Source organism: Heloderma suspectum, chromosome 3 (genome assembly GCF_057233095.1).
Source record: "Heloderma suspectum isolate Gila_16-S chromosome 3, 16-S_ref, whole genome shotgun sequence".
Classification (NCBI taxonomy): Eukaryota; Metazoa; Chordata; class Lepidosauria; order Squamata; family Helodermatidae; genus Heloderma; species Heloderma suspectum.
Genome location: NC_139460.1, coordinates 237,948,061 through 237,965,309, shown reverse-complemented (window position 1 = coordinate 237,965,309; position 17,249 = coordinate 237,948,061). Strand labels below are relative to the sequence as shown.

The following is a 17,249-nucleotide window of genomic DNA, read 5'->3' as shown; positions in this document are numbered from 1 at the left end:
AACATTTTTAAGAAGATAAACATTAACACCGTTGACAGACAGACACCAACTATACCCACAAGGGCAAAGATGTAATGTATTACAAGCATTAACAGGGATGTAGAGATACAAAGATAATTTCTGGCCACAATGTATTGACTTAAGTGTGTAACTAGTACCTAGAAACGGAACTGCTCATATGTCCACCAATAAAATCCATTAGGTTGGCAAACACAAGAGACAGGGCCTTTTTAGTAGTGGCCCCAGAGTTATGGAACTCCCTTCTGGTTAACATTTGTTGGCCTCTTCATTACAGACATTTAAGTGGTCCTTAGAGTACAATCCTATGCAAGTTCGGACAGAAAAAAGTGCCATAATTCCCAGCCTTTCCCTGCCAGCATGCATAGTATTGGACCCTTAAAAACATCTCTTTTTAACTTCTGCATTTCCTTAAGGAGAACTGATGGCTATATGTGACACTTACAGTACAAGATCTGTATAGTATACTATTGTTTCATTCTTTGTAGGTTGCTTTGTGAACGTTTGGCTTGAAAAAGTGGCTTATAAATACTTGGAATAAATAAATAACTGCAGTTATTTCAGATAAGTTTTTTTAAATTAAATTTTTTTCACTGTTTGGAGAGAGACTCTGGAGTCACTGGATTTTCACAGGTTTGTTGTACAGCAGGGAAGCCTACAGTCAGGGCCAGAAATATTGGAACAAGGATAACTGTTTTGGCAGTTGGCCTCCATACACCACCACATTGAAGTTGAAAGGAAACACACCCAGATGGGAGCGAAGTCAGGACTTTCAGTTGTAATTCAAGGGGTTTGACAAAAGTGGGGCACTAACTATTCAGGAAGTACAGCCAGTGGCATACACACACACCCATCGTTGGTGGCTCATAAGTAATGGAACAAACCAACATCGTTTCAAACTTAAGGATCGGCTTTAATACCTGGATGAAAAACTTTTGCAATCAATGACTGCCTGAAGTCTGGAACCCATTGTTGTTGTTGTTGTTGTTCAGACGTTAAGCCGTGTCCGACTCTTCGTGACCCCATGGACCATAGCACGCCAGGCCTTCCTGTCCTCTGCTCTCTCCCAGAGTGTGCTCAAATTCATATTCATTGCATCGGTGATGCTATCTAGCCATCTCATCCTCTGCCGTCCCTTTCTCCTTTTGCCTTCAATCTTTTCCAGCATCAGGGTCTTTTCCAAATGCTGAGTTTCCTCCCTCGAGATGCTTTGCCAGGCCTTTACTGTAGCTGCCTTCAGCTGCTGCTTGTTTGTGGGTCTTTCTGCCTTCAGTCTGGTCTTCAGTAAGTGAAAAGCATGCTCTATTGGGTTGAGATCAGGTGACTGACTTGGCCATTGAAGAACATCCCACTTCTTTGCCTGGAGAAACTCTTGGGTGGCTTTTGCTGTATGTTTGGGGTTATTATCCATCTGTAATATGAAGCGGCATCCTATCAGTTTGGCAGCATTCGGCTGAATCTCAGCAGAAAATATAGCCCTATACACTTCAGAATTCATCCTGATGCTTTGATCAGCAGTCAGGTCATCAATAAACACTAGTGACCCAGTTCCATTTGCAGCCATACATGCCCATGCCATAACACCATGTTTGACAGATGCAGTATGCTTTGGATCATGCGCTGTTCCTTTCCTTCTCCATATTTTTCTCTTCTCATCATTCTGGTACAAGTTAATCTTGGTTTCATCAGTCCAAAGAATCTTATTCCAGAACTGGGCAGGCTTTTTTAGGTGTTTGCTGGAAAAGGCTAATCTGGCCTTTTGGTTCTTGAGCTTTACCAGTGGTTTGCACCTTGTTGTGAAACCTCTGTATTTACATTCATAAAGCCGTCTCTTGACTGTAGATGTTGACAATGACATGCCTACCTCCGCAAGGGCATTCTTGACCTGGCTAGAAGTTGTGAAAGGGTTCCTCTTCACCATGAGCAGAATTCTGCGGTCATCCACTTTAGTTGTCTTCCGTGGTCTTCCAGGCCTTTTGCTATTGCTGAGCTTGCCAGTTAATTCCTTCTTTTTCAGGATGTTCCAAACTGTTGTGTTGGCCACTCCCACTGTTTTTGCTATCTCTCTGATGGGTTTATTTTGTTTCCTCAGCGTAATGATGGCCTCCTTCACTCGCATGGATGCCTCTTTGGACCTCATGTTGGGAGTTCCAGGGAACAGCTACCAAATGCAAATGTAACACTCAGAACCACCTCCAGGCCTTTTCTCTGCTTGATTGGTCATGGGGTACCCAGGAAACAGGCCACACTTGGCCATGCAGCTGCTTGTCAGCCATTCGTTCCATTACTTATGAGCCACCAACGATGGGGGTGTGTGTGTGTGCCACTGGCTGTATTTCCTGAATGGTTAGTGCCCCATTTTTGTCAAACCCCTTGAAATACAGCTGAAAGTCCTGGCTTCGCTCCCATCTGGGTGTGTTTCCTTTCAACTTCAATGTGGTGGTGTACAGAGGCTAACTGCCAAAACAGTTATCCTTGTTCCAATATTTCTGGCCCTGACTGTATCTTGCAAGTAATTGTGCCTAATTCTCATTCATAGGGATCCCCAGACTCCCCCTTTGAGAATGCAAGTATTACTGCCACCCTGAATTTTACATTTCATCAATATTTGGTCAGAGAATCCCAAATATAATAGATTAGCAGTTATACAGCAATGGGTGTAAATAAATTTCAAGGACATCTTACAGCCGGATTACTTTAGTTTCTGTCAGCAGGACCCTATGATTTTCATCTATGCCTGGCACATGTCCCAGACATGTTTTCCAGTGTTACTGTGGTAATAATTCAAACCATAGCCCCACATATACCATCTCCTTGCAAGACTCTGTTCCTCAATTAGGAAGGGGGAAATCCTGGTAGTATTTTACTAGGGCTCCTGTGAACCCCCTTGGCAATGACAAGTCTGGCATTTATTTATTAATTTATTCTTAGAACTTCTCCATAGCCTTTTCATAAAGCTATGTTCTTTGATGTCAATCCAGCCTCAGCCATAAATAAATAAAATCCATCTTTCATGTAGTACAGACCCTCTGAGGAGGGAAGGAGGGAATAAAAAATGGTGGGAAATACCTTTGCGGAAAACTACTGGAAACATTCACTGGAAAATTCATGTTTGGGAGTAAATGCTACAGTTATGTCTTAATGTAGCTAGTTACAAAATACTGTTGCTTAGGGTGGCTTCACAGGGTTATCCAAGGCATCAGTGCACATATATATGACTTGCACATACATTTTTGGTTCTTGAAGTGTGACATGCAAGAGGAAGTCAAGCATCTCCCCTATTGTGAGGTATCTCATTGTCAGGGAAGATTCTCAACTTTCCCCATTTCTTCTTGCAATAGGAACACAAAATGCAGACAAACGAGTCTTGCTGCCTACTGATTTACAAAGCCATCTGTTCTGTGCATACTCACATTGTATAAACCCGCAAACCAAAAACCAACCATCACAGTGCATCACAATAGCAGCCAATCTAAACTTTTTCCCCCCCTCCAACAGCAGCACACTTGGAAGGACATGGATCGAGCCGCTATCAGAGCCCCAAATACTGGAAGGCAACAGAATTATACCATTTCCTGTTACCCATTTCCTTCTCCGAGAGGAAGGCCTATTGACACCTTCATAATTAGGCGGGACTGCCCACAAATAGTACCCACTGAAATTTGATCTTCCCATGAACACTGCCAGTCCTGTGTGTGTGTCCGGGGGGGGGGGGGGGCGCGCTCTGTTTTAAAACAGTTACTTCTTGGGTGACTTGTAGTATTTGAACTACATAAAAAGACAACATGGGGAAGGGCCATAGCTCAGTGGTTGAGCGCTTGCTTTGCATGCACAAGGTCCTAGATTCAGTCCATGGCATCTCCAGGTATTGCTAGGAAAGAATCTTGCTTAAAATCCTGGAGAGCCGCTGCCAGTCAGTGTTGACAATACTGGGCTAGATGGACCAGTGGTCTGGCTCAGTATAAGGCAGCTTCCTATGTTCTAATCACTGTGCTCGCTTCACTTTTCTAATGTCCTAATCGTTTCACACTCTTCAAAGCATATTCCCTCTTTCTTATCCCCCCCCCCCAATTGCATCTCTTATTCTTCCACCTATGGAGCCTTCTACAATGTTCATGTGTTATATAGGTTAGGTTCTTGATTAATGAAGATATCGATAAGTTGCCAGTTATCAGTCTCTAGTGATTCAAACCTAGGTCTTCAGGCCAAGATACTGGCAGTCCTCCTGCACACCTGATTTTCCTTTTTTCTACCTAAGAAAAACAAAGATAGCCATACAGCCAGCCTTTACATTTTCAGAAATGGAGATCAGCCATTGCTTCTCTGTCCCAGAATGTATTGCTAGGCATAATCTGATACCTGCAACGTCTACCAATGATTCAGTCTGCAAACCTCCATTTTGAGACAGAGTCGAAAACTGCAGGCCTCATGGGCACAACATCATATTTTTGGACTTCTCTATTTCTTCCCTCATCACCTGCTTTTTGTGCCACCTAGCCTGATGCAAACTTCTGGAGAACCTGAAAGCTTGCACGCTTTTGTGGCATTTTGTTTGGTGTTACCCAACTGTGGATTTTGGATCTTTTTCTACCTACTAACCTGTATTTCTAAAACTCAGTTTGGTAGATGTCAGATATGGCCAATCATGTAGACAAAATTCAGATGAGATCTTTTTCAAGGATATGTCACCTGATCATTCAGCAATGATATTGTTCCATGTTTCCTGCAAGTAAATCTGGCATATGGGACTGAAAACAGGCAACAAATCAACTATATGGTCAACTCCTCTACCAAAAAGCATTCCAACAGACTTAGAAAGGGGAAGTGACATGTCACATCTGTGATGCTACCCACATCCAAGGGAATTAAAGAAGAAACTAAGGAGATTAAAGAGAACTAATCCTGAGATGTGACTTTTTGGCACAAAATGTTACCAGTCCTAAACTGGGTGCAAAAATTCTCACATGTGTATGGTATTTACTTGTAACTCTCATTACCAATGAATGACATTATTTGTGTAACTGATGCCACTTTTACAAAAGGGCAAGAATAGATTGGCTACAGTTTAAAATGCTAAAATGTAATAGGAATAAAACCTTTGTTTTTCACCCCTGCTGTATTTTACTTCCAGAGAAACTGAAAATCAATTCTGATGTAGGTGAGAACACACTCTAGATTTATCTGATAATGTATACAGAAGCAGTTGAAAATATTTCAGATGTGCCTAAGGTTATGAAGATATAAATCACGTGGAACTATGATGATGTAGTAAGCCATTTTTCCTTAATGGTTTTCTATATTTTATTGCCCTAATAAAATCCATCACCTATAAACCTAAGAATTCTATAGTTACATACCCTGAGGTTACTCTCAATTAACGCGTAACACTTGTCCGAACTAAACTTCAGTCATTTTCAGCCTACAACACAAAACAAGAATTAGGACATGGTCCAATAATGAATGCCTTAAATATAATAGAAAAAGTACTTCTATTATAGACTATATATATCCTTCACAAAAGTTTAACCACCCAGCGGAAGGGCATTTTAACCAGAATCTGATCCCACTTCTTATGAGACATTTTGTACTCAAGTTGTGATAATGAAATACAATACAGGTGTCTTGCTTCAGTGCTAACGGAGCACATGCACAGGGCTAGCCCAACCCTATAGGCAGTACAGGCAGCTCTCTGGGGTTTAGGAGGTACCAGCTACAATAGAAAATATAAGGGGGAACCCTATTCTAGAACCCTGTTCTAGAACCTTGAGACAGGGGCAAGCTGCTCTCTTCCTCCTCCATTTTCCCAACAGCATCCTCTCCCTTTACTCCATCCACTTATAAAAGTGGGGGTGGGGAGAGGGAAGGAGCTGCAATTTTAAAAAAATCTCTAGAGGAGGAACAGTTCTCCCCTGTCGCAGCCCACCCTCCCCAAATACCAGCATACAAAAGATGTATGGGGCAGAGGGTGGAAGCAGTGTTACAGCTTGAACTAGTCCTTTATATGTCTACATTGTGGCTGGCTTATTTCCAAATGCATATGACTTTTCTGCCTGATCTTTTCCTGCTCCCCATTCATGTGTATTTGGAAGAGAGAAGCTGTTTTTTAAAAACACACCTGTGACCTTTCATGCATGACACAAGATGCATGTAATTTGAGCCTGAGTATCAGAACTCAGAAAGAAGGGAAGCGAAAAGCAAGGGAGAAAGGGGAAGATATATCCAACTGAATGCAGAGTTCCAGAGAATAGCAAGGAGAGACAAGAAGGCCTTCTTAAATGAACAATGCAGAGAAATCGAGGAAAACAACAGAATGGGAAAGACTAGAGATCTTTTCAAGAAAATCGGAGATATCAAGGGAACAATTTGTGCAAAGATGGGCATGATAAAGGACAAAGAAGGCAGGGACCTAACAGAAGCAGAAGAGATTAAGAAGAGGTGGAAAGAATACACAGAAGAACTATACAGGAAAGATCGTAATGCCCCTGATAGCCATGATAGTGCGCTCACTGAACTTGAGCCCGACATCCTCGAGAGTGAAGTCAAGTGGGCCTTAGGAAGCATTACTAACAACAAAGCTAGCGGAGATGACAGTCTTCCAGCTGAGCTATTTAAAATCCTAAACGATGATGCTGTTAAAGTGCTGCACTCAATATGCCAACAAATTTGGAGCACTCAACAGTGGCCACAAGACTGGAAAAGGTCAGTTTACATTCCAATTCCAAAGAAGGACAATGCCAAAGAGTGTTCAGACTACCGTACAATTGCGCTCATTTCACATGCCAGCAAGGTTATGCTCAAAATCCTACAAGCTAGGCTTCAGCAGTATGTGAACCGAGAACTACCAGAAGTACAAGCGGGGTTTCGAAGAGGCAGAGGAACTAGAGATCAAATCGCCAACATTTGCTGGATCATGGAAAAAGCAAGAGAATTCCAGAAAAACGTGTATTTCTGCTTCATTGACTATGCTAAAGCCTTTGATTGTGTGGATCACAACAAACTGTGGTAAATTTTTAAAGAGACTGTGGTGCTGGAGAAGACTCTTACGAGTCCCCTGGACTACAAGGAGGTCAAATCAGTCAATCCTAAAGGAAATCAACCCTGACTGCTCATTGGAAGGACAGATACTGAAGCTGAAGCTCCAATATTTTGGCCACCTAATGCGAAGAGAAAACTCCCTGGAAAAGACCCTGATGCTGGGAAAGATTGAAGGCCAAAGGAGAAGGGGACGGAAGAGGATGAGATGGCTAGACAGCATCACCAATGCGATGAATATGGACTTCAGCACACTCCGGGAGAGAGCGGAGGACAGGAAGGCCTGGCGTGCTATGGTCCATGGGGTCACGAAGAGTTGGACACGACTTAATGACTGAACAACAATCAGAACTATAGTATAAAAAAAAATCTCATAAGCAGAAGCTCTTTTACAACACCTTGTTAAACAAGAAATCTTCTAACTCACAACATAAATTGTCTTTACTGACACCCTGCCCCCCCACAAGAGAATCCGTTATCCAAATAAGCAGATACTTTTCATGTCCTCCAGATATGGCAATTTACCTATAGTTAAGCAGAGGTCCAGTTAATTCAAAATTCTGATAAACCCTGACATGTTGCAGGCTTCCCCCAATTATCTGAACACATGACTTTTTTCTATGCGTCAACATGATACAGAATTTTGTATCTAGAAAATTTTTAATGGAGAGGGAAGTGGTACTATTGTGTTTTATTCAATTTATACAGACTTTCAGTTCCACATGAGCCTGCAGCAGTCTGCAAACCAACTGCATCATCAAAACCTATCTTTCTCAAAGAATTGCAGGGAATACAGAAATGAATAAGAGCACATTATGCATGGGATGGTCCTACTCTTCAGCAAAAAGCCTTAGGATTTATTTTATCCAGAGCTTTCCTACTTCTCAGTCTGGCTATAATTCCATCATCCCTAAGCCCCATTCGGAGCTCTCAGCCAGTAGCACAGCCCCATCCATTTTGAAAAATTTTGCTCATTTCTTTATTTAGAAGGGAAGAAAGACTCCGACATGTACAGAAACTTCCGAAGTCTTTTCAAGAACTGGGGAACCAGCTAAAGGCTCAAGTCACAGGATTTTGGAAATTATTTCCTGTGGTGTTTCAATCTATTTTGTCATTAGCTGAAAGAAAGAAGCTCTTGAGGGGGACCCTGGGAAGAAGAACCCGCTTAGGAGTCTGTCAAAGACTCAGCAGATCGCAGCATGCTTCAGTTCTGTGTCATATAACTATCCCAAACACACATACAGTGGAAGAAGGCATTCTTTTTTTCCTCTATGTAAGCTTTTGTTAACCTTATGTTACAGGCTGCCCACTGCTGTCCATTAGATACGGCTTGTTACAGCACACTGTTGTAGATGAGCAGTAGCTGCTGCAAAACATATCCCATAAATTCTTTCCCAACATCTTAGTTCGGAACTGAAATGGTTAGCAGCCGTGTTTAGAGATGTCAGAGAATTCCGCCACGGATCTCAGTGAGGCGCTCCGTCCCTCCCCCCGGAATCCTCAACGGGCGGGGAGGTGATCCGGTCCTCCCCCCCCCAGAATCCTTGACGGCCGCTCCGCAGAGCAGCCGGCCAGGCCAGGGCTGTCCGCAGCCGCATTTCCAGCCGCGGACTGGCTGCTGGGTAAAAAAAAAAACAGCGTACGCAAATGGCAGCGGCTATGGCTGCCACCATTTGCATTCCTTATTTTTCACTATTTGCGTTCCCCTTTATTTTTGCCGTAATAGTCTACATAAATATTTACGTAGACTAAGACGGCGAAAAATAAGGAATGCAAATGGCAGCGGCCATAGCCGCCGCCATTTGCGTACGTGTTTTTTTTTAACCCAGACATGATAGGCTACGTAAGTCTTTACATAGCCTATCACGTCTATGTAAAAAAAAAACCACCCCCAAACGACCAGATTGCAAATGGCGGCGGCTGGTGGGAAGACCAGCCGTATCCGCCGCCAGAGCTGCCGCCACCCGGAACATCCGCCCCAGGTAAGTCTCGTCCCGGGGGGGATCCACGGGGGGCAGGGGGTGGCAGGCCCCCGAAATCCATGGCGGAATGGCCTGCCACGCCCTGCCCCCCGTGGATCCCCCCCGGGACAAGACTATTACTACGTAAATATTTACGTAGACTATTACGACAAAAATAAAGGGGAACGCAAATAGATTAGTGGGCGCTATTTGCGTCCCTTTTTGATTTGCTGTTTTAGCGTACGTAAATATCTAAAACGGCAAATCAAAAAGGGACGCAAATAGCGCCCACTACGATATTTGTGTTCCCCTTTATTTTCACCGTAATAGTCTACGTAAATATTTACGTAGACTAAGACAGTGAAAAATAAGGAATGCAAATGGTGGCAGCCATAGCCGCCGCCATTTGCGTACGCCGTTTTATTTTTTACCCAGCAGCCAGTCCGCAGCTGGAAATGCGGCTGCGGACGGCCCTGGCCTGGCTGGCTGCTCTGCAGAGCGGCCGTCAAGGATTCTGGGGGGGGGGGGGAGGACCGGATCACCTCCCCCCCGTTGAGGATTCCGGGGGGAGGGACGGAGCGCCTCCCCCCCTCCAGCGGACGCCACCACCGGAACAAGGTAAGGGATTCGTACATCCCTAGTGTGTTCCTTTAACACAGCCTTCCCCAACCTGGTGCCCTCCAGATATTTTGGACCACCACTCCCAGGATTCCTAACTGTTGGCCATGCTGATGGGTGTTGGAAGTCCAAAACATCTGGAGGGCACAGGCTGGGGAAGGCTGCTCCAGAATTTCCTCTAACATGGGGAAAACCAAGCTGGCTGTGTCAACATTCTTGACACTCTCTCTTACAATGCACAAACGTTCTATAGTTACTCTCTTGTTTTTCATATTATGAAGAGAGGGGTATATGACTGAAGTCTTTAAACTGTATGTGGCTACTAAAGCAGAATGTTTTGAAGAAATGGAAACAAGTTATTTACTCAAAACTGGTGCATCTTCAAATGTTGATAGAAGTCACAATATTCTATTGAAAGGTGACCTGTTATTTGCTTGTTTCTAAACATACTGGAATCTCTCTCTCTCTCTCTCTCTCTCTCTCTCTCTTTCTCTCTCCCCCAAACACACACACACACACACACACACACGATAAACCAGATTTTCTGCCTTTTTATGGTCCCTTGGCATCTCTCAGGTAGTGATTTGGATTTAAGAATCCCAGTGAAAAAGTTTCCTTCTGTTCAATACCTGTACAAGCAATGAACCTTCATTTTGTATTGGCTTCCCTAAGTACTACACTGAATCATCTTATGGATGTACCAACACATTGGAGCATTGCACAGCATAGTTGCATTGTCCTTATAGAATGCATATTTATTATTGTTCTTCAGTCGTTCAGTCGTGTCCGACTCTTCGTGACCCCATGGACCATAGCACACCAGGCCTTCCTGTCCTGCGCTCTCTCCCGGAGCGTGCTCAAGTTCATATTCATTGCATCCGTTCCTCTGCCTCTTCGAAACCCAGCTTGTACTTCCGGTAGTTCTCGGTTCGCATACTGCTGAAGCCTAGCTTGTAGGATTTTGAGCATAACCTTGCTGGCATGTGAAATGAGCGCAATTGTATGGTAGTTTGAACACTCTTTGGCGTTGCCCTTCTTTGGAATTGGAATGTAAACTGACCTTTTCCAGTCTTGTGGCCACTGTTGAGTGTTCCAGATTTGTTGGCATATTGAATGCAGCACTTTAACAGCATCATCTTTTAGGATTTTAAATAGCTCGGCTGGAATACTGTCATCTCCGCTAGCTTTGTTGTTACTAATGCTTCCTAAGGCCCACTTGACTTCACTCTCGAGGATGTCCGGCTCAAGTTCAGTGAGCGCACTATCATGGCTATCAGGGGCATTACGATCTTTCCTGTATAGTTCTTCTGTGTATTCTTTCCACCTCTTCTTAATCTCATCTGCTTCTGTTAGGTCCCTGCCTTCTTTGTCCTTTATCATGCCCATCTTTGCACAAAACGTTCCCTTGAGATCTCCAATTTTCTTGAAGAGATCTCTAGTCTTTCCCATTCTGTTGTTTTCCTCGATTTCTTTGTATTGTTCATTTAAGAAGGCCTTCTTGTCTCTCCTTGCTATTCTCCGGAACTCTGCATTCAGTTGGATATATCTTCCCCTTTCTCCCTTGCTTTTCGCTTCCCTTCTTTCCTCAGCTACTTGTAAAGCCTCATCAGACAGCCACTTGGCTTTCTTGCATTTCTTTTTCTTTGGGATGGATTTCGTTGCTGCCTCCTGAACAATGTTACGGACCTCCGTCCATAGTTCCTCAGGCACTCTGTCTATCAGGTCTAATCCCTGAAATCTATTCCTCACCTCCACTGTATATTCATCAGGGATATGATTTAGGTCATACCTGAACGGTTTAGTGGTTTTCCCGACGTTCTTCAATTTAAGCCGAAATTTTGCAACAAGCAGCTCATGATCTGAGCCACAGTCAGCTCCAGGTCTTGTTTTTACTGACTGTATGGAGCTTCTCCATCTTTGGCTGCAAAGGACATAATCAATCTGATTTCGATATTGACCATCTGGTGACGTCCATGTGTAGAGTCGCCTCTTGTGCTGTTGGAAAAGAGTGTTTGCTATGATCAGCGTGTTCTCTTGGCAAAACTCTATTAGCTTTTGTCCTGCTTCATTTTGTATACCAAGGCCATGCCTGCCTGTTATCCCGGTGATTTCTTGACTTCCTACTTTAGCATTCCAATCCCCTATGATGAAGAGGACATCTTTTTTTGGTGTTAGTTCTAGAAGGTGTTGTAGGTCTTCATAGAACCGATCAACCTCAGCTTCTTCGGCCTCAGTGGTTGGGGCATAGACTTGAATTACTGTGATGTTGAATGGTTTGCCTTGGATTCGTACTGAGATCATTCTATCATTTTTAAGATTGTACCCCAGTACTGCTTTTCCCACCCTTTTGTTGACTATGAGTGCTACTCCATTTCTTCTAAGGGATTCTTGCCCACAATAGTAGATATGATGGTCACCTGAATTAAATTCGCCCATGCCTGTCCATTTTAGTTCGCTGATTCCCAAGATGTCGATGTTCAATCTTGCCATCTCATGTTTGACCACCTCCAGCTTACCTTGATTCATTGATCTGACATTCCAGGTTCCTAAACAATATTGTTCTTTACAGCATCGGATTTTCTTTTCACCACCAGACACATCCACAGCTGAGTGTCCTTTCGGCTTTGGCCCAGCCGCTTCACTCTTTCTGGCACTACTTGGAAATACCCTCTGCTCTTCCCCAGTAGTATATTGGACACCTTCCGACCTGAGGGGCTCATCTTCCGGCGTCATATCTTTTAGCCTTGTGATATGTTCCATGGGGTTTTCTTGGCAAGAATACTGGAGTGGGTTGCCATTTCCTTCTCCAGTGGACCACATTTTGTCAGAACTCTCTGCCATGACCTGTCCGTCTTGGGTGGCCCTGCACGGCATAGCTTATGGCTTCACTGAGTTACGCAAGCCCCTTTGCCACAACAAGGCAGTGATCCATGAAGGGGATAATAATATTTATTATTAGGTTGTTGTAATCTACATCAGGCAGAGGTATGTGAATCTGAGAGGGTCCAATTCCCAACAGAGTCTTCATAGCACACATGGAACACAGTACTTGGGGAATGAAAGCTGAGCTCTGAATACAGAGTACAGTTTTGGTTGAAATCTATCATTTCCCCAGCTCTTCCTATCTTCCTATAGGTGAGATGAAACAGACAACTATGGGCTAAACAGACAACTGTGTTCTTGTTTTGATAGAACCCAGTGCTAAAATATACACCCAGAAACTTGCTACCCATACAAGAAACTTTTTTATTTTTTTATTTCCCCCCCAATCTTTTATTGTGAATTTTTACAGACCAAACCAAACCAAAAACATAAGAAAACCTAAAAAAAGAACAAAATAAAAATAAAAATACATCAACATGTTCTAAAATCCTGAGTTTCAAATATTACAATATTCGAGAAAGAAAAAAAAGGGGGGAAAAGGTTATACATAAACTTCAGTAAAAGCAGACCAAATATCCACATATGTTTATCTGCAAGTTACACCTATATACCACTATTTCAAATGTTGCTAGTGTTGTTAAGTCTTCAGTCCATTGCATCATAGACAATGAGCTTTTATCCTTCCAATATCATAGTATCAGTCTTTTAGCAACCAAAAGGGTACACAAAATCCATTTACGCTGACCACGTGTTACATTCCAAGAAGCAGGTAAATAAGAGAACATTTACATAAGTGAATATTGAAGAGCTTTCTAATACAAAATTTATCCATACAATAACTTCCTCCCAAAAGGAGGCAACCATTGGGCATTTCCAAAACATATGAATAAAAGAAGCACTGACTGCACTGCACCTCCAATAATTGACAGGCCTTTACTAAAAAGACGTTGTGGCATCCAACAGTCCCCAAACAAAAGTGTTTGTTGAATAAGGCATAACCAAAGATCCATTGAAATGTCCGATACAGACGCCAAAACGGCAGTCCATTGATTAAGCAAAATAGGACGTTCCAATTCCCTGTTCCATTCCTGCTGTAAACCACTTGTATCATATTTATTCATTGATAATAAATGTTTGTAAACATGAATTGTAGGTCAGTATATCTGATCAGCTTCAGTAAGTATTTCCAATAGCAAAGGACACTCCGAGGCACTAAAAGCAGCAGGACCGAATCTAGATACTAACAAATGTTTCAGTTGCAAGTACCACCATTCCACTGTAGCAGGCAAATCAAATTGATCTCATAAAGCTGAAAATAACAAAAACTCATCAACACCCACTAATTGATCCAGAGTAAGGATAATTGCATCTGTCCAAGTCCACCATCAAAACATTTTCTGGCCAATTCTTAAATCTGGATTTCCCCATAAAGTGATTCTAGCATGGGAAAATGGATCAAACTGTAACTGATGTGACATACGCCAAACTTTCCTAACTGCCAAAATTGTGGGAGGAGCTCTGTCTACCTTAATATGCCGAGAACCTAATGTCATCCAGTTAAAGAGAGGCTCCAGACAAGAAGATTCCAATACTGACCAAGGAGGAAAATATAATTTGAGTAGAAAAGAACAAAACTTAGTAGAGGTCAGCAAATAGGCCTGATGGTATGTAGCTAGATCCAGAAAACCGAACCCGCCTTCATTAATTGGAAGTCGCATCCTTTTTAAAGATATTCTTGGTGGAGAGGAACCCCAAAAGAATTTATGAAACAAAGCATTACGTTTTTAGAAATATTTGCCAGGTATAACTATAGGGATCCCACGTATAACATAAACAATTCAAGGTATGGTATTCATCTTAAGTGTACTCACCTTACCCCATAAACTCAACTTTAAAGATGCCCATCTATCTATATCTTGTGAAATATCATTAATCAACTTGTTTACATTTAAACTAATCATTTGAGATATATCTCTAGGAATAATTATTCCTAAATAAGTAATGAACTCTGGGCACCATCGAAATTGCCAATTGGCTAATACACTGGAGTATATCCTATCTCCAATCGGCATTATTTCTGACTTAGACCAGTTAACTGAACAGCTGGACAATTCACCAAACATATTAATCAATTTCATCAAAGCTGGAACCGACGACTGTAGTCTCAAGATAAGCAACAAAAGATCATGAGCATAAAGACTAATTTTGAATTCTAAAACAAAATGACAAATCCATGAATACTATTATTTTGTCTAACAGCACATGCCAGGGGTTCCAAACATAAATTAAATATCAATGGGGAAAATGGGCAACCTTGTCTAGTACCCGCCCAAGTAAAAATAAAAAAGCTGTGAATAAACTGTTAGTTCTTACTCTCCCTCTAGGAGCTGAGTATAAAATTTTAACCCATTTCAAAAATTCTATATAAAATTAGTCAATATAGTAAAAATAAATTTTGAATGAATTTTGTCAAAGGCCTTTTCTGCATCCAAGGAAATGATGGCCACCTGATCAGTTCTTTCAGAGTTTAAAGCAACTATATCAACAACTAATCTAAGATTATCAGCCCCCTGTCTATTTTAATAAATCCCGCCTGGTTTGGTCTAATCACTACGGCCATGACTTGTTGTAATCTATCAGCCAAGATTGCTGTTAATATTTTGATATCTATGTTAATTAACGATATAGGTCGATAGTTAGCACAATAGGTATGGTCCTTGCCTGGCTTAGGAATCACAGTAATATAAGCATCATTTAACGATGAAGAAAGGGAGCTCGCTTCAAAAATATCGTTATAGAGGCAATACAACTTCAGGGCTAAAAAAACTAGAGAATGTTTTATACCATTCAATTGGGAATCCATTCAGTCCAGATGATTTCCCGGTATTCATTTTCATTATCGCATTCATAATTTCCTCTAAACGCAGGGAGCTAAAAGGAGCTGTTGTTGTGAAGAATCTAAACATGGAAGTTTAATCTGAGAATAAAAGCATCCATATCTTGCACTGATATTTTATTACCGGTACTATACAGATCAGAATAAAACTTTAAAGACTGAGTTTATGTCTGCAGAAGAAGTATATACTTTGCCACTATCATCTTTAATAGCTGAACTAACGTTTTGATGTTGGTGCTGTTTAAGAAGATGTGCAAGGATCTTACTAGGACGTTCACCATTTTCCCAATATTTCTGTTGTAGGCAAGTCAGAGCAAATTCCGCCTGTTGAGAAAGGATATTATTCAACTCATAATTAGTATTCTGTAGCTCTTGATAAAAGTTGTGCTGTGGGGGAAGTGGCAAACTGAGTTATAAGATATTTCAGCTTCTTATTTGTGTCTGTTGAGTTTTTTTTAAAGCTTCTTTTGATAAGAAGCATAAAACATAATTCGGCCCCTTATAAAAGCTGTACTAGCCTCCCATTCAATGGCGCTCAATGGCGCATGAACCTGCTGTACCCTCATTAGTATTGAAATACTCAGTTAGCGAACGTCTGGGTTTTAAACTTCTCATCATTAAGAACTGAAACATTAAAATGCCAAAGACTGGGGGCCCTAGTAGTATCAGAAAATTGCAGTTCCAAACATGCACTTCCAAACTATGATCTGACACTACCAATGTGTCAATCTTGCAATCTTTGATTTGACATACTAAAGTTGTAGAAATCAAAGAATAGTCTAATCTAAAGCAATTATGGTGAAATGGTGAAATAAAAGTATACCTCTCTATCAGCAGGATGTAAAATTCTCCAAACATCAGTTAAACCATACTCCATCATATAAGCTTGGAGTGCTAATCCATACAAGAAACTTAAGTGAGGGAAGGGGAAGAAAACAAAAGAAATAAGGATATGTCGGTGTATATGCAAATGATGCATCCAGAATGTGAAATATCATAAATCACATGTGTTACAAAAGAAAGTAGCTATTTTTCATTTTCTTATAGAACAGAACAAACGGTGGAGAGTGAATGGTTGTTTAACAAGTCACCACGTTTTTACATCAATATCTTTGTCACTTATCATGAATAAGTGTGGAGAATGGGCTCCACTGTGGTCCATGTACCAACACAGCCACACCCCCACACCCATAATGCTGTTAATAGTTTTATTTCCTTAATAAAGCAAGGACTTACCTAAGGAATGAATCAAAGAGGAAAAGGTTTTTGTTATTCGCAAGTACCACAAGACATCCTGTGGTAAGGAATTTTATTTATTTATTTATTTATTTCATTTCATTTCATTTCATTTCTATACCGCCCAATAGCCGAAGCTCTCTGGGCGGTTCACAAAAACTAAAACCAAACAACACACAATAAAACAATTTAAAATAAATAGAACATTAAAACCACAATATAACAATACAACCACAATAAAACCTAGCAGCAGTACAGGAGTTTAAAATACAGATTTAAAACAGCAAAGATAAAAATTTAGAAAGCTAAAATGCCTGGGAAAATAAAAAGGTCTTCACCTGGCGCTGAAAGGAGTACAATGTAGGCGCCAGGCGAACCTCACTAGGGAGCTCATTCCAGAGCCGGGGTGCCACAACAGAAAAAGCCCTCCTCCTAGTAGCCACCCGCCTCACTTCCTTTGGCAGGGGCTCACGGAGAAGGGCTGCTGCTGATGATCTTAAGGTCCGGCCAGGCACATATGGGAGGAGGCGATCCTTCAGGTAACCTGGCCCCAAGCCGTTAAGGGCTTTGAATGTTAACACCAGCACTTTGAATCGGGCCCGGAA

General features: G+C 41.8%; 1 protein-coding gene across 9 annotated transcripts in view; it reads right to left on the bottom strand.

The window, feature by feature from the left end:
• Positions 1–17,249, bottom strand: part of CTBP2 (C-terminal binding protein 2) — a 289,621-nt gene that overhangs the window by 65,128 nt on the left and 207,244 nt on the right. The window lies entirely within an intron of this gene.